General features: G+C 41.9%; 1 long non-coding RNA gene across 1 annotated transcript; it reads left to right on the forward strand.

The window, feature by feature from the left end:
* The first annotated feature begins 311 nt into the window (after positions 1 to 311).
* LOC134847521 (uncharacterized) lies at positions 312 to 18485 on the forward strand. Its single transcript, XR_010162853.1, has 3 exons — positions 312 to 599; positions 1674 to 1799; positions 18353 to 18485. It is a non-coding gene; the product is annotated as an uncharacterized LOC134847521 (long non-coding RNA).
* Positions 18486 to 19268: the final 783 nt, after the last annotated feature.

Genomic DNA, 19268 nt, shown 5'->3' on the forward strand with positions numbered 1-19268 from the left:
TTTGTCGATTTCGTCCAATAGCCATGAACCATTTTTGGTTGGTTTCTTCGCCCCCGCACTGAAATGATGAGCATTAATTACGATAGGGCTTTAAATCCTTTCAGTAGACTTCACGATCTTTTAATCGTAAATGTTCGTTCTTTCATCTTCATTACCAGGTTACGAGCATAGACTCTCCAATCCAGCATTGATAAGATCCGAAACAATAATCGGATCTGAAGCTCTAAACTCGGTCGCTGGAGGCACTAGTGGCAAAGCAGACACTGTCACAACAAACTCTGCTCAATCTTCGACTAATGTCAGCTCTGGAGCTCCTTCAACCAGTATCGCCAGGAGTGGTCATCCAGGAGTCACCGATCGTCGGCAAACGGGAACCTCAGTACCATCTTTGACGAAACGAGCATCCGATGGCAAAAGCATTGTGGACTCTGCATACAGGCCAAGGTTTACAAATGAGCCGACGCCATCCTTCTATTGTGCTCGGGTGTCAGGAGAAGGTGCTTGCGCCGGGGGTGGTACTTCAGTTATAGGTGGGCGTGCGCTTTATGAAACGGTTCCGAGGCATGACTCAATCAATGAAAGGCATGGGAACAAGAAGGGTGAGATTGAAAATTATTAAAAGTAAAATTTGATGGTGCTTGTCTATAGTAAAACCAATGCGAAAATATGTTTACTAGAAAGTGCATATTGCTTGATAAAAGAAACTAAACTATTGATTTGAAAAATTCCATAAGAGAAAAATTTGAAATAGGAGCGGATTTTGACGTAAACGATGGGGGCTGGGGAATGGCTGGGGCGGATCTAGGATTTTCTCTAGGAGTGGAGGGAAGGGCGGATTTTTCAAAAAACATTTCCAAACATTTGCGACTTTTTTTTTTAAATCGACCAAATTGTCCATCTTTTTTTAAATTGACCAAAGCGTTTCCAGGGACTTTGTGGACTGTTTTAACCAAAAAATGGTTTTTTTGGCGCGCTCTCCTCCATCAAATTTAGTATATATTGGCACCAAAGGGACCTTTAGAAAAACTTTAGAGTCAGCCAGCCAAAAATGGAGCTCTTGAAATAGTACCAAAGGGGGAACTTTTAGGTAAGAAGGGTCAAATGGCTGAAGAAAGAAATTGTCCTCAATCCCCCCCCACCTCCGCCCCGCCGCAAAATCCGCTACGGGGCGGACGCCTGCTTTGTCTCAGGAATTCGACTTCATCTTCATGTTTACCAATAAGCTCCTCTCTCACCACTTTGGCAGTATTTAAGCAGGGACACAACAGTTGTCCTCCCTTAAAATCTGAACAGCTCGTTGGTCCATTCTGAACAGCTCGTTGGTCCATTCTAGTACCATGTCAAATTTCGTAATTTTGTTCGACCAATTTTCAAAGTTTTCTAAAGGCGCCATGGCCACCAATGCATAATAAACTAGAGAGCGAACCTAAAAACGCAATTTTGCTGGTGTAACCAATAATATTGAAAATGAGAGATTGCAAAACTCAATTTGGTGGACTTATAACAAAAAGTCTAAAGTTGTTGAAAATCCCCTTGCTTTGAGAAAACCCTGGATCCACATCTGCTTTGAAATCCTATTTAGTATTTTTTCATTAATATCAATCTGAAATTTCTGAAACCATTGCAATTTATAAGTGTGTTTAGAAGTGGGGTTAATTTGTGTTCAACTTCAGGTGGTGGCTCCCTGGTGGTCGGAGCTTTCTGTGCATCATCATCTCTGCTGTACCAAGTCAAGGGCAACAGCATCAGACGCTCAGTATGGAAGCCGGACTCATCTCAGCTGGCCTCTGGGTCTCCCGGTGAGATATACTCAACCTAATAGGGGAGTCAAGATTTTTTATAGGCAAAATAACTCGGTAAATTTGAAAACATAACGATAAATTTCAACAACCTTTTTTATTGTTAACATCGGTAACATCGGTAACATCGGCCACAAAAACACTGCATAACTCAAAGCAAGCTGCAAAAATGGCCAGTATTTGTCCTTGAGACAAATTGCTCTTTTTAAAGGTCAGCCTTAATCAAGGCTGAACCAAATTAGAGCGAAAAGACGGTTAAAGTAGGTTTTTTTTTGGGGGGGGGGGGTCGAACCTGGTTACGGAGCATCCCATCAAGTTCGGGGCATATTTCAGTGGTAGAAAGGAAATGACCTAGGCGAGATTCGAACCGGCGCCGAACCCGCCGGGACGCACCATGTATACGCTTGGCTACTGTCCCTATATGCATTTACATTTATACTCTTGTTTTATCTTTGCGCTGCAACATCCTCCACCCCTAAACAAGGAAGAACGGCCGGGCGGGTCAGTTCGCTCGTAACGGTCTTTATGTCGGAGGATCTCGCGCATCCGTCCTTGCCATAGTGCAGTCTTAGGATACGTGCGAGTGGATAATGTCCACGTGGAGTGTCAGGCTCTATGACCCAAACCAAGTATTCCCGCATCCACCGTGTCCATATTGCGTTAGCGTATGATTGCGCTCTGGCGAACCGCTTTTATGGTCGAAGTTTTCTTCGAAACTTAGCGACGGAAAACTCGCTGCGTATTGACCAAGGATAAAATGATTCGGGGTCAACGCCTCTTGATCTAGCGGATTGGTACTAACGGCTGTTATCGGTCTAGCGTTAAGTGATTGCTCAACAAGGCACAACGTGGTTCTTAGAACCTCCTCAGTTACTCTTCTGTTGCCTAGGGTGTCATACAAGACGCGCTTAACACTCCGAACTAAGCCAACAAAGTTCGTGCCGTTGTCGGACATGATGGTAGTCGGAGTACCGCGACGTGCAATAAACCTCTCTATGCCCATCACACAAGAGCTTGTGTCGAGCGAGGGAACCACTTCAATATGCACCGCCCTAGTGGTGAGACAGGTGAACAAAAAACCCTATCTCTTTTCCGTACTTCTCCGGATTGGAACTAGGAACGGCCCAAAGTAGTCGACACCTGTGTTAGAGAAAGGAGGTTGCTTGTAACTCAGCCTTTCAATGGCAGATCAGCCATAATATGAGTTACTGTTTGCGCTTTGCGTTTTCGGCACGCAACGCAAGTATTTTCAATGTTTCGCAGCAACCATCGCAAATTTAACACAACGTACTTCAAATTAACCACCGCACGCATGTAATCCAAGCCTTGATGGAAATTCCTAACGTGCAAGTGCTGAACTAATAACCGAACAACCGCGTGACGTGCATCAAGTAAAATCGGATGCTTGCTATCGAAATTGGAATTAACCAAGGGGCTGATGCGCCCAGTAGAGCGAAGGATGCCAGCTGGTCCAATTAACGGCGAATACTTGGCGATCCGACTATTCCTCGTGATAACTTTACCGGCTCTTATTAGTTTTAGCTCACTAGGGAATGTCTCACCCTGGGACAGGTAATTGAGCTTCTGTTCAGCAATATCCATTTCAGACGGGTCTGTAATTTCTAATATACTCGACCGGAAATGTTTATGGGATGGCAGCCATCTTAACAAAAATGCTACTGTGCGTTTGTATTTTACAATTGAATTGAATCTCTTCCATTTTCCGAAGGGAAGATTTTGTTCTGTCAAAACATCGACGACAAAAATTGACGAATTTTCCAGACAAATGTCGATATCACATGATGGTCGTTTGAGTCTTATTTTATCAATAACCCTTGCATCGGGCTTGAACGGCCAATCAGTTGTTCTCAGTATACTAGGGCCATTAACCCAGCTGCTTTCCTTGAGGGCTTCCGAAGAAATCCATCGTGTACCGGTATCAGCTGGGTTGTCACTGCTAAGTATGTAGTGCCACTGATCAGGGGTGGTAGACTCCAGAATCTCACCAATGCGATTACCAAAAAAAACGGGTAGTTTACTACAAGAGTGAAGCCACTGCAGAACAGTGGTACTATCTGTCCACATGAAAATATCCGTAACTTTGAAAGAAAGACCTTTCAAAATTTCTTCTTTTAAGCGGGTTGCAAGAAGAGCCGCTTCAAGCTCTACCTTTGGAATAGAAAGCGCTTTCATAGGCGCGACGCGGGCTTTGCCAAACACAAAGGCTAATTCGGTCTGATGGGAGCTAGCAAGTCGCGCACGAAGGAAAGCGACGGCACAGAAAACATCCTGCGAACTATCACCGAACATGTGAAGTTCTATTCGGTCGAAAGGCTCAGTGAAATAGCTGCGAGGTATTGTCAGAAAACCTAACAAATGAAGACCTGAGTGCCACTCAAGGAATTGCTTTTTGATTTCCTCTGGCAGATCATCGTCCCATTTTTGACCGCTGATTCGCCAGATATCTTTTAATAGAAGGCGAGCCTTCACGGTATACGGAGCCACTAACCCAATTGGATCAAAAACAGAGGAAACAAAACTCAACGCGGTACGCTGAGTGATTGCTTTGTCTAGTGGACGATCAACCCCTCTACTAATGATTAAGGTATCTTTTACGTGATCCCACTTTAGACCGAGAACATGCGACGACTGGTCCGGACTCGCACAAATATCTTTAAGAGAGGCATTGGACGCACGGTTGTCCGGATCAAGAGCAGTTATTACGTCGGGCACATTGCTGACAATTTTTTTCAGACGAAACCTACCTAGTTTATGCAACGAGATTAAATCCCTACCTAATTACAAGGCGTCATTCCTGTTTTGAAAAGAATCCAGATAATCATCTATATATATTTCTGGACAACAGCCGAAGCAGCTTCGGGGTACTCAGCTTCATTATCCGATGCAGTCTTCTGCAAAGCAAAATTCGCACAATTCGGCGGGTCACGAGCACCAAAAATGTGACGCGTATGTTGATGAACTACCACACTTGATGTGGGGTCCTCCCGCCACGAAGAGAAGGTTGATCTTCTTCACGGACTCCAACCTGTAAAGACCTCCCTTCAATGTCAGCTGAAACGGCGTATTTATGCTGACGGAACCTTAAAAGTGCAAAAATGAGGTTTTGAAAGAGATCCGGTCCAACCAACAGAGATTTGTTCAAGGAAGCGCCATGACACTTCGATGCCCCATTGAGGACTCGGCGCATCTTACCGGGTTTATTCGAGTTCAATGCCGGGTGATGCGGGAGATACCACTCACGATCGGCTCGTGATTTGGGATCGTGTGCCTTAACGGTTATGACATATCCTTTTTGTATATCTTCTCTAATTGTTTCGGCGTATTTTTCACGGAGCGACGGATCCTTATCTAGCCTCTTTTCCAAAGACAATTGAGCTAAGGAGGAAAAATAGTTATTCGGTAGAGTACTTTCCTTATCGTTCCAAAGCATTCCATCGTGAAAGGTGTCATTTTTTAAAACGGACAAAGCGCGTTTGTCGGCGGCGGAACGGGCATCTACCTGCTTGAAGGCTCCATAGGACTCCAACTCGTACCAAGTGTTTTAAATTGGTCCGCAAGAGACATGTCTTCGACAACACACTTAAAGCAAGACGAGTTCGACTTAAAGGACGGCGGTAACGGACCACTTAAAACCCAACCTATCGGAAGGCGTACGGCGCTCGGTGAAATAGAGTCCTCCCCCAGAAGGTACTCAACGGGTCTTATGGCATGGTAGAAATCCTGTCCAATAATTATTTTGACTTCCTCATACTTAAAATGTATAGGTTTTATCGGAGCCAACTGCGGGTATTTTTCTTGTAATTCAGGAATACTTATGCTATCCGATCCAATGCAAATATGATCCTTAACATGGGCTCGAAAAGAAAACGAAAATTCACTATTATTCGTTTCAGCGGAAACTTGAAAACTTACTTGATGAGTTTTCATCAAGCTCGTGGAATTGAATCCATTTATGGTGGAGTTAACGGGAGTGCCAACCAAATCGAGGCGTTTTACGAGATCGGCGGATATCCATGAGTGCGTGGAAGCACTATCGCAAAGAGCTAGGGAATTAGTAATTGTCGCATCCGAAGAGACGGCGAGTGATGCAACTGGCAGGAGGCCTCTAGTTGACTCCTGGCTATGAATATCGCCGACGGCAGCATTAGTCGATACATGTTTAGAGTTTGTGTTACCTGACGCCGGGGAACTTTTAGTAACCTTAGGACGAAAAATTTTCTCAGCTCCATGTAAGAGCACGTTGTGCGTGCTTTCACAATCTGGCTTGGGGCACTTTCTGGCCTTGCTACAATTACGAAAACTGTGATTGCTCTGTAAACACGCAAAGCAAAGTTTTTGTTCGGCTACATGTTTCGCTCGCTGCTTAGCGTTTTTCTCTTTGAATACGGCGCAATTCCAAAGAGCGTGTTGACCTTTACACACAGAACATGGAGGGAACTTTGGTTTTTCCTTAGTCCTATCACTCACCTTTGCATTACTAGCAAACACTTTCGTACCTACTTTTTGCTTCACTGGTTCTTCAGACTTAACCTTATAATTAATTGTCTTTAGCCTCTCATGACCCTCCGCTTTTTCTTTAAGCCATTCGTTGAAATCTAGCAAAATTGGTCAATGCCACTGGCGTCTTACGGTTTGCATTGACCATGCTTCCTTAAGGTTTGGTGGAAACTTACTCACAGCCTGATTCAGTAAATTAACACTTTTCAGGTCATCGCTTAAAGATTGAGACTTGAATACAGCAACAAGTCCGGAAATTGTAGAGGAAAAGCCAATTACATTTTCCGATTTGTGCATTTTCAGCGGCGGAAAATTACTCAATTTATCTAGATGAGCCCCTACTACAGCATGCGGCTGCCGGAACTTTCTTTGAAGAGTTGCTAAAGCGTCTTTATATAGTACTCCGCTATAGCTATACTCAGCGATTGCGGATTTTGCTTTACCCACTACGAGCGTTTTCAGATAGGTAAGCTTTTCATCGTCACTGAGTATGGCTGAATCGACCGTCGGTATGAACTGCCCAAACCACTCATGCCAATTAAGTGGGTTGCCATCAAACTGGGTCAGCTTCCACTCAGGGAGATGATCTTTTCGGCTGTTGGCGCTGTGTAACTCGAAGAATTACCGTGACAATCAGGAACGAACGGTTGGTTAGCATGTGAAGAATTTTCAAGCTGTGCAAAGAACACAGTCCCTCCACTTTTTATAAGGAACAAAATTATTCTGAGGAACAATTGGAGTTACTGCGGAAAAAACAGTTGTCGAAGGAACGTAGTGTTTGTGAGCTGACATTACAGGGGCAGCAACAGCTTTTCTTAACAAATTACTATAAGGATTATAGTGGTCACTTAAAAAACTACTAACGGGAACACCCATATGTTGTTGTGCTGGGATTACAGGTACTTGGTAGCCAGCTACTGCTGATCCTGTACTGTGATGACTTAAAGAAACCTGATTAATTGCTGTTGATACAGGAACGAACGGTGCTACACCAAAAGGAACTTTTGCAGATGTTGGTGGAGCAAGATAGGTTATAGTAGTTACCGGGACTACTGACCCTGCGTTTGGATTGCCTAGCACCGGATGAGTGGACAGAAAAGTTTGCGGAGGCAAATGATTAGAAATAAGTTGAATGACCTGCTGTAACCCTACTGGATTGTTAACGGAAACCTGCGATTCGACAAATTATGTTGTTGTCCGTGAATGTGGTTACTGTAATACAATCCCGGATCACTAGAATCTTCCTGGCCATTATTCACTCCTGTAAAACTTGATGAGATTAAGTAATTTGTTGATGCAGGATAAGTTGCCTCAGGAGCTGTTTAACGAACGTGCTGCTCTTGATTGGGAACTACAACAGCATCAGGCTGATTGTGGTCGACAGATTCGACCCAGTGACGCGTACGATCCTTTTCATCTATTGTTAGTTGTGGAGAAATTCAAGTTAAACCACTTTCCTAAGCATTCTCGCTGATTTCCGACAACTCCTCTTCTAACTCAAGCCCTTTCAACTCAATTTCTGCCAGTTTTTTCCTGTGTTGTTCTTCAGCCAATCCTTCCAACTCTAAACTGTTTTGTTGTTCTTTCAGTCTTAATGATACCGTTGATGCCTCTCAAGTTCTTCTTGTTGTTTCTTTAAAATCATTAAATCGCGCTTTTTCTCAGAAAGTGTTTTCGACGGAGCGGCGGTATAACTAGATTTCTGAGAACCCGATTGCTGATGTCGGCTGCTTCGATGACACAACTTAGAACGGGTATCTGTTTTATGCGCCTGGGGTTTTTCACTTTTTTCAGAATGATGAGAAACTTTTGAGCGGCTATCTATTTTGTCCGGCTCTGTTACGGCCTCAAAACTTATTTTGGATGTGATAGCTTTTTGTAAAACTTTATCGTTGCTCTGAGTCAACTTATGAAGCCACATATCCTGGGCCGCTATCAAATCGTCAGGGTTGGAACTTTTTGCAGCCATATCAATCAACTCATTATTTACCTCGACCGTTTGTTCTATATAGATCCTACATTTTTCAATATAGGTATCAATTTTCGAGCAACGACTTTGACTCTCTATGTATTCTAAAATTATTTCATGGCATTTATAAAGTTCGTTTTCGAGATTGCTACGTTTCTCAAACAACTTCTTAATTTTCTTCTGAAACTTAACTTCCATGCTTTATAATTTCAGAAATAAACGACTCTCAGAAAAAACTTTATTTTCACTCAAGTAAATCCACAAAATACTTTTACCTGGCGTTAAAGTTTAAGCTTAAACCGGGCTTTGTGAAACAAGTCTCTTTCACGCGCTTTTGAGCCACTGCGGATAGTTTACGGAGCGCGTGGTATATAGAAGTAGCTCCTAGAATGAATACCATACACCTAAGAGACCTATGCGACGGCTACGTTACGCTTAACTACCAATGGGGTGGGGAAATTAAGTAGGTCGGTTGAATTCCAACAACGCACACGGAGTAAACCTGAGGATGAAAGAATTCAACTTAACTCACTTAATATCACCTTACCTGACCACTTAACATTAGTGTCACGCAACGAAGTCGGTAATCGGACGGGCTGAAACGGCTTAGGTTTACTTGAAGCGAACTGGCTTTTAGTTTCACCAATGGTGGGTGGGGATCAGGCAAATTGGTTAAGTTCCAACAACACACGCGGAAAAAACCTGGGGATGAAAAAACTCAACTTAATTTGCCTGATATTTTGCTACCAGACACCTTACCATAAGGTTGGTGTCATGTTACAGCACAGTTTCGCAGAATTCTGGGGACGTTTTGAGGAATTTTTGGATGTTTTTTACTTTTTTCCCAAAATTTTTCGGAAAGTTTTGGTCAGCAGGTTCGAGTCGTAAGCCAATCCAAAAAACTAGTCCAAAACTTCTTGTCTATATTCCAATTTCACGAATTAAGATTCCGTTCACAAATATCCAAAATTTTTTGGTATCGAGAAAAAATGCCAATAAGTTGACTAACTATCGATTGTAAGTTATTTCAGTTCAACAGAACTGCCCAAAAATTTTGAGTGTTGAGAAAATTTACCGGTTGCTAGCTTGCGGAAATTTTTTTAGCATATAGTACATCGTAGATAATTTTATAGCACAATTGGAGTTTTAAAAGTTTTGGAAACTTCTTACAGTTTTTAATTGGAGATTGGCTTCACCGGCAAAAATCCAAAAACTTGGGGTGTCGAGAAAAACACAGCTCTACTTTGACCAAAAGTCAACAATCAGGTCACCTGAACAGGCCTCTCTTCCGCTAGTCAGTCTGCTCTTTCGTCAGTCTGCTCTGTCGTCTGTCGGCCAACTGGGTACGCTATGCTACTTTTCGGCCAAAGGTGCACTTTCGGCCAGACGCCCACTTTCGACCAAACGCCCACTTTCGACTTTCGGCCAACTGGATTCTGTTTGGGCCAACTGTTTTCTAACTTTCTTTTTTTCGTATTTTTGGCCAATGAGAATATACCGACGACTTTTGAACAACTTTGACTGGGTCCCTTGTCGTGAAAAGAACGTAGTCGTGAAGAGAAAGACCTCGAGTCCCTTGTTAATTAATAGAAAAACTGTGTCCTTTTTGTCGAAACTCTAGTGGCCGGGAAACTCTCGTGTCCGGGAAACTCTCGAATAAAAGCGAAGGGGCTGGCTGAACTGACACGCACAATCAAACTGGTGGAGCAAAACCTCCTCTTCACCTCAGTTAAGAAGTTGTACGGTGTGACGTAGGCTGACTCCAGGTCAGATATTACGAGGTAAAGCACATCGTCGTGCAGAATTGTGTGGGACAGGAGACGCATCAACTGATGTAGAACCGGTTGGAATTCTCGAGTAAAAGCTGTGATATTCCTAAACTGCGTAGCGTGTTGTGGAAATAAAAGTAAGAAGAGATACTGTTAATTTACTGTTCTTGAACTTGTCTTGTTAACAGACGTTAGTAGCTGAGGTTGGTTACTGTTCTATAGCTTGTAATATGAAACACTGACCAACTCATCTATAAAGTTTTAGTAACACCAAATGGCCTTGACCACTCTTACATAATAATAGCATAATAAATATAGTTAGCACATATAGTTACTGCAGATGCAGTAGCTAGCAAACTGTCCTCAAGATTATGTACTGTGGATGCTGCAGTACCACATTCCCCCAGGGACCAATAAAATTTTTATCTAGTACATATAAAATTTTATAAATAACCTTACTATGAGTTTTTCGGCTCAGTTTTAGTGATCCCATTGATAATGAAGGTGTTTAGTTTTTACTATAAGTTTTTCCCAATTTCTTCTTTCTATTTTGAGTGTTTCTTAACTTCTAGAGGCACTTTCCACTGCGTGCTCCCCGGTTGTGTCGTATCCAATGCGGCATAACCAAACTTCTTCCGAAACAAATGGCGTTCTAGCAGCTTCAATCGGGTTTCCATCGGATTATTCTTGTCCGTCTTGACATTCGCCAGTCCGTATCGATACTGCTCTAGAGCCATTTCGTTAATGTCTGCTTCTTCGTCCGCGCTAATGTACCTAACCGAAAGTTTGACTGGGCTGCCCAGTCTTTTGGGCCCCTGGTTTTTCGTGGTTCGCTTGCTACGCCTCACGCTCGCACTACCTTGTTCGTCTACGACTGAGCCGTCAGAAATTCCTGATGGAGATCCGTGTTCGCCCGTCGTTTCTGTCTGATTCTCCGTTCTCGATCTAATTATCTCGTCTAATTATTGATCGGCGAGGTTTTGCCATTCCTCGTCTCCCATGTCCTGTTTTTGGAAAGCATTCAAGATTGAACTTGGTGAGGTGTCCCTTGTTATGCGCTTTTTAGACTGTCTCGCTTTGGTGTTCGAACTGCCTGTTGATCGGTTTGGTCCACTGTTTCTGTTTGTCCTGGATCAGTGACATCTTCTGCTGTTACAGCAGCTTTCTTTTTATCCACTTTCTTTTTTGATTTAAGTGTTCGTTCCCTTCTAACCTGCGAGTCTTCTATCGGGTTTAACGCCACCTGCTCTTGCGTTTTCGGTCCCACTGACTTTGGACCCCCGAGATTCGGCTTTGCTCGCTTTATTGCTAAGTTTAATCCCCCACCAACAGGTGTGTCCCACGATGTGACAACAGTCTCGCTGTCTTGAAACAGATCCTTTATCTGTTCACTCGGTAAGTTCCAATCCTCCTCTTCCGATATAGTGTCCTCAAGTAGCTCGTCATCTTTCTTCTGGTGTTTACTCTTTGGCTCCTCTGATGGACTCTTTGCGATCTCCTTTTGGGTTGTCCCGTCCTTGGCGTCCTTGGGTATCTTCGTAGGGGAACTTGGTATCATTACCAGATCACTTTTGCGGTATACTGCACCTGCAGCTGTTGTCACTGTTTTTGGTGAATCAACCGCAACTTTCACTTTGAACGGTTTTGTCAGTGCCGCCCCACTTTTTCTTGTCTCGTCTCTGCGGCTGAGATTGTGGCTGTTCCACTCCGACCACTTTGGTTTGTCCTCGACAAATCCCATTTCCCATGAGTAAAGAAGCTCCTTTCGCAACTCTGGGTCGATTGTACTTGTGGTGTCCACTAATTGTGTGAGGCTGGGTCCGTCATATTTACGCCGCTCTGCATTCCAGTTCGCGTTAGCCTCTAACAGGTTCCGAAGAGTTCTTGCTCTGTTCCTCTCCTGTGTCGACATACTCGCCTGTTTGAAGAGAGGGCTGACCTCCCTGCTTTTCTGCCCTTATTTAACGATTTTCAGAGAATCCCGAGATTGGTCAATCCTCTTCTTGAGTTGGTTTGCAGTTAATGTCGATCTCTCCAGATGCTGCTTATCTAAATGATCAAAGAATTCTACAAATTTATCTCGTATAATTTTAAACTCCGTTTTTGGTAATCTACCGAAATGTGCTTCAAATGGTGATTTCTGAATGGTTTTCTGCTTTATCCACCGCATGTCCCCAATTATCGTACTGAGACATAGTTTAATTAACTTTACATTTTCTTCCAGTAGCATCACCCCAAACGCCTTTTTATGGTTTGAATTGTTCTTTCAACTAGACCACACCCGCGATAGTCGCCCACCGGGCAGAACTTTTGTTCTATGTTATATTCGAGACAGACTTTTTTCATTACTTTTCGTTTGAATCCGGAAAATTGATCGGTTTTTATCGATTCTGGGATTCCGTGCGTATCTATGTACGACCGTAGGAATTTTATAGTGGTTTTTCCCCCCGTTGATTTTGTTACTTTCACCAAAGGAAACTTCGAAAACCGATCAATCGCTGTTAGCAAGTAGATTTTCTTTCCTTTAAAATCTTCTAAAGGTCCTGCGTAATCTAGCTGAACCTCCTGACCTGGCTGCGATAGCAGTGGCAGTGGTTGAGAGGAACTTTTTGGTAAAATATATTTTGCATTCTTACCATAGCGTGTACATTCTCTACATTCTTCCGCTAAGTTCACAATATCCTTGTGCATGTGGGGCCACCACAAATAATTAGACACGTCAATCATTGCTTCTTGCCCCGGATGTCCTCTATGATTGTGTTTCATAACTGCTTCACGCAGTTGAATTGGTACTGCCAGCCTATTGTCTACCAGAATGCAGTCATCGATTTTTCATAATTAATTCCACAGCGGATTCGTGTATGGGCCCATGAGTTCAAATCCTGCCCGATCCTTCCTCTCTATTACGCGACGTAATCGGTCCATCCACACATCCTCGGAGATGAGTTCAGCCAACAGCTTTTTATCGAACAGTTTCGATAAACTGAAATTCCCGACGTCTCCCCTGTCTGCCAATGAGTTCTCCAACTGAGTTTGCCGTTTGTTAAACCTTTTCGATGGTTAAATTTTGCTGACCTCTTGACTATGATCGTCGTCCTCGGCGGTTAGATCCACTTCTATGATAGATTTAGCTGGTGAAACTGAACGAGTACCTGCTCTCGGGCTACTCGTGACCATCTGAGTTACCGCCTCCAGCTCTTTGATGTTTCCCGACATCTCTTGATCTTTGCTGACCAGGTCCCAAATGGATAGTAAGTTTTTTGTTTCCTCTGCGTCTTGATCCCACATTATTGATCGTGCAGCACATCTGTCTTCTTCAAAGCTGTCTGACCCCGCTCTGTCTAGTGTTCCTCTCCTTATCCGACATGTTCGATGAAAGGTAGTCTCTATTATTTCTTCTTCTGTTAATTTATCGCTCTCCTCCTGTGTCCTACAGTCTCCGATCCTCACTGTCTTTTTCTTCATTTTTCCGTCCTCCATTTTTTCTGAGACTTTTTGTTACTATTTTTGATTAAATTGACTGACTGAACTGCTCTATTGAATTTGACAAAAGTGTTCGGATTCAACACGTTATTAATAGGCAAAAAATTTGAATTGCAGCCGGTCTCGTTCCGGTCGAGCTTTGTTCGGTTTTCGACCGTTTTGTTGCTATGGCAACCACGCCTGGATTTTGACAATTTGTCTTCTCTTTTCTGTTTTTGAGAATATTCTAGAACTTTTTCACTCTGAGTTGTTACATCAGTATCATTCAGCCGACTGTACAATCAGTCGAGTGCTCTATGAAAACACTCAATTGAAGTGACCACAAATTTTTCATCCAATTTAGTTTCTGGCCAGGGTTCTCCTGTTGGTTCTCTATATAGATAATCGACTATCCCATATCTTTTCCCGGAATATGGACAATTTTGAATTGATAAGGCAATAGTCTATCTACCCATCTCGTTAATCTTAATTGATATGTTTTGCTAGACCGATTGCCTTCTAAGGCGGATGTTAATGCCTTATGATCAGTGACTATTACAAATTCTTTTCCTAATAAGTAATGTTTGAAACGATCAACTACCCACACTACCGCTAACAACTCAAGCTCATTAGTAGAATATTTTTTTTCTTGATTATTCAGGTAGCGCGATGCGAATGAAATTGGAATCCATTCATTCTTTTCTGTTTGTTGCTCTAACGATGCCCCTAGTCCACTATGACTTCCATCACATTTGACCCGAGTATCCCTAACCGGGTCATAATAATTCAGTTTAGCAATGTTTGCTACTGCTTGTTTGATTTCTTCAAATACCTCAGTGTATTCGGGTCCCCATTCGAATTTTTTTACTGGGATTGTAAAATTTTTCATTTTTTTTCTTCATTTTTCTGGCGCAATAATGGTCTAAGCTTGTCTGTCAAATTAGCTGCATTTGGTATAAACTTTGAAAGATGATTAATACTACCTAGAAAGGATCTAAGTTGTTTGAGCGACTTGGGATGCTCTAACCTAAGAATAGCTTGCGTTTTCGTAATTTTTAGGGTAACCCCACTTTCTGACAGTTTATGTCCAAGCCAATTTACTTCTGTTTTAAAGAATTCACATTTCGACAGCTTCAGGGATAAGTTTTCCTTATCTAATTTCATTAGAACGTCGGTAATTAATTTTTCATGTTCTAGCTCCGATCCCTTTGAGACGATGAATATGTCGTCCAAGAAACAAAACGTGTTCTTAGAATTATTTAACGTCCGATCCATTGCTTTTTGAAATTCGGCTGGCATATCTGCCAACCCGTAGAATCCCGTCAAAAATCGATTTGTACCCGTAGCTTTCCCCATACGATGTTGAAATTGCACTGTCTTGCAGTTTGCGGTGTCAATTTTAACTGACTATACGCATATTTCAAATCTAACACAGTGAAAAACAAGGTACCTGCTACTTGTGCAGTTACTATCTGACTGACACCGTCTTATAGCTCCTCCACATTCGGCATCTGATACTTGTTTTTGTACAATTGTCTGTTGATAGGCTTTGCATCCAGAGCCAATTTAATTGAATCATCTTTCTTCACTGTGATGACAATAGGGGCTATGAAACAATCACTAGTACACTTGTCTAACTTTTGAGTATGGCCTTCTACTAGTAATTTTTCGATTTCCTTCTCAACTTTTCCTTGCACATGGATAGGTATTATCCTCCCCTTTTCCTGAATCGGTCAGAGAGGAAACTTGAGCCTCGTACTTACTACATGATTTACTGATCGTCCTTTTCTGTCAAACAGGGGTTTGAAATCCTCATAGAATTTTTCTTTCCACGACCCCGGCTGTTCACACAGCATTATGTCAAATCGGGATTTTTCTTTCGGAGCAGGTCTTTGCGTAGTGGTTATACCCACTTTACTTTGTAAATCTAAACCTAAGATACACCATGTCCTCCGTTCAGTTATCAGAAATGCAGCATCCGGAACTTTCCATCCAGCGGACCGTTTTTTTGCCTTCACCGCACCCAATATTGCTATTGGTTTTTTATTATAGTCCACGAATTGTGCTGGCAAATTCAATTTTTCGACCGGGGTGAACTGTATTTTCCCTGACGAGTCTAAAATCTGTTTCGCCACTGTCCAATTTAGAAATGAAATTGGGCTACCGGTGTCCACTGTCATATATATTATTTGGTTATCAATTCGGATTAGGGCTTTCAATGATTTCATCCTTCCCGATGTTGAATCTTTCCGAATGTCAATTTTTTTCGTTTCGAGTTTATTTACTCCATTGCTGCCACTGTTGTCTCTTTTTTTTTCTCTTCGATGTATCGATTTATCATCTCTATCTGATTGTCTTTTTGTTCAATTGCCATAACCTCAAATTCTTCACACGAATCAAATGTTTGAATCAAATTACATTCTTCCCCCGAACTCTCTGTATTCTCAATTATTTCACTGACCTGTTGTGAACGACACATTCGAGCAAAGTGGTTTGGTTTATTACAGTTCTTACATTGTTTTCCCATTGCCTTACAATTTTTCAAATGACCATCTACAAATGGTTTGCCACACTTATTGCATTGATTCCTATCATCTGCGTTATATATTTTCGATATCGCCTTCCTATTGGCTGTTTCCGTCTATTACTTTCGCGATAGGGTTTTCTACTATTCTGATTCCTGTTTCCCACCTCCAGGATAGGTTCCTGCTTGATTTTAATTTGAGAACCTGGTTGGGTTATTGTTTTTGCAGCACCCAGTGTGGACGTCTGAAACGCCTGTGTCAATTGTTTGCTCTGCTCGAATTTTATCGCACGTTTTAACACTTCTTCAGGAGGTAATGTCTCAAACGTGAGCTTGTCCTGCAATGCTGGGCTTCGCATTTTAGAAATAAAGAGATCTCTGACTAACTCATCTTCTAAAGTGTCCAATGCCGATTTCGCTGCTTGAGCAGCTAGTGCGGCATGAAATGACTCTGACGATTCTCCCATTTCCTGCGATCTATTAAATAACTTATAACGCTCATAGGTGATACTTTGGCATTTTTCAAAAGTCTCCTTTGCTAATCTGGCCATCTCTTTAAATTCCAATTTAGAAACCTCAACATGTGGATTTTTTTGAACAAACTGTTTCTTTCCTTCCGTCCCAAACGCAAGAAAAAGCCTGGATGCTATTCGCTTTTGAACTTCGTTGTAGTAAATATAGTGACCCACTTTAGGTCCTCTTTCTCTCCTCTCTTCCTTCTCGACTGCTACTCGATCTTTTAATAGTCTGTCCCGTGCTTCTCTAGCTGCTGTTGCAGCAGCGGATTCACCCTCTCTGGGTGTTTCTGGACGGGGTTCCGGCTCCTCCAACACTGGTTTAGGATCTTCCAGCATAACTTCTGGATTGACATTTTCTTTTACAGTTACCGCCATCAGGAACTGATCGAACCATACTTTAAAATTCCAAGGTGGATCAGAGTTCGCTGTGGTCCAGAAAACAGAAATTCTCATGTCAGTTCTATTATCCTGAGCCAAAAATCCTGCTGACTGCGCCATGTGATATTCCTAAACTGCGTAGCGTGTTGTGGAAATAAAAATAAGAAGAGATACTGTTAATTTACTGTTCTTGAACTTGTCTTGTTAACAGACGTTAGTAGCTGAGGTTGGTTTCTGTTCTATAGCTTGTAATATGAAACACTGACCAACTCATCTATAAAGTTTTAGTAACACCAAATGGCCTTGACCACTCTTACATAATAATAGCATAATAAATATAGTTAGCACATATGGTTACTGCAGATGCAGTAGCTAGCAAACTGTCCTCAAGGTTATGTACTGTGGTGCGCCATAAGTGTCCCTTGTGGGGCGCCAAAATGTGCGCCTGAATCTCCACGGATTGTAAAAATATCAGATTTCAAACAATTGAATTCGAGTCTTTTATCGGCAAAATAACTCGGTAAATTTGAAAACATAACGATAAATTTCAACAAGTTTTTTTATTGTTAACATCGGTAACATCGGTAACATCGGCCACAAAAACACTGCATAACTCAAAGCAAGCTGCAAAAATGGCCAGTATTTGTCCTTGAGTCAAATTGCTCTTTTTAAAGGTCAGCCTTAATGAAGGCTGAACCAAATTAGAGCGAAAAGACGGTTAAAATAGGTTTTTTTGGGGGTCGAACCTGGTTACGGAGCATCCGATCAAGTTCGGGGCATATTTACGTGCTAGAAAGGAAATGACCTAGGCGGGATTCGAACTGGTGCCGAACCCGCCGGGACGCTCGGCTACTGTATACGCTTGGCTACTGTCCCTATAAGCATTTACATTTATACTCTTGTTTTATATTTGCGCTGCAACAAAGATGTTGCAGTTATAGAGGGTTATGAGAATCTTGAAAACTAAATCTCATTTGGAAAAACCCGCATTAAATCAAACAATTTCCAAATTTTGAAATTTTTGAATGTTTCATAATTTTAACTAAAAATGGTCAAACAACTGAAAAAGGCGAGCGTTTCCTACTATAAGAACAAAAACTTGGAGCCTTTGAGTGAAATTCATAATCAAATGCTATTTAAATTTTGGTTCTGAGTTTTTAAGGATGGTGAATGGCTATGTCACTGCTTCTCAGCCAAACGTCCTTTGATTCAAGAATTACCATGATTTGTACTCTTAGCTTACAGGTGAAGCGACATTGTGCAGCCGAAAATGAAAGTATACCAAAAAATATACAATGAATGTAGTTTTAACCAGGGGCACAACAGATGATTTACGCACTGAGTTGAAAAACTCTTAAGTTGTTCATTTCTCTCGTGGATAAATTGGTAAATAATAAGCTTAAATTTATATGCAGGAGATGTCCAGTCCGTTGGCGGAAACATCGAGCCTTTGGACTCTGTCCAATGGGAAAGGCCCAACTTCCCGAGAGCAATCACCCTTGGCAGTATTTCTTGCCCCCACCATCCCCAATTCCAGGGGGGCACTCTAGTGTACATTGGAGGACTGCAGTTGCAGTTTACAGATGAGGGGGAGGGGGGAGTTGATGAACGCGTGGGGGGAGTGGAAAAAATCCCGACAGTTTGGCTGGCCGATTCGGATACTTTGCAGCCGCGGATGGACCTGAAGATTTCTCAGTTTATTCGGCCAAGTGAACTCATAACGATGAATTTTCAGATGGCGGCACATGAAGAGGTACATCAGAACTGGGTTATTCTCGTAGCAGAGAGACCGCTGGGCCGAAATTTTTGAAACAACAAATCCTCCAAAATTTCAAAATATTTGGCGCAATTTTCGATCTTTGTTTCACTCTGCCTCAACAAATGTTCTAACCTAATTTAGAACGTTTAATTCAAAAACCTAATCTCTGTGTTCTGAAATTTAAAATTTTATTGAGACTTTTTAATAAAAAAATATGCCAAAAATGAAGCCTTGAGCAACTCTTTTGTTTAAAAAAAATGGCCCATTTTAGATAAATTAGATTTTTGGATTAAGGTTTTTATGTACTGAAATGAGTGAAAATTATCTTTCAGACTTGAAACTGGACAAAATTAGGTTAATCTTAATTATTTTTGTCAAAGAGAGGGATATTACAAACAGCTTAGAACTAATTATATTATCTCTAAATTAGGGATTAAATAAGGATTTATTAGAGTAATTATATAATCAATGAACTCAAGTACTTTCAGGTATTGGTGATTCACGTCGTAAATACTGAGAGTTTCTACATTTTCCACAATCAGCAATTCGCGTGCCGACTCAAAGCCAGAGTT

Source organism: Symsagittifera roscoffensis, chromosome 6 (genome assembly GCF_963678635.1).
Source record: "Symsagittifera roscoffensis chromosome 6, txSymRosc1.1, whole genome shotgun sequence".
NCBI lineage: Eukaryota > Metazoa > Xenacoelomorpha > Acoela > Convolutidae > Symsagittifera > Symsagittifera roscoffensis.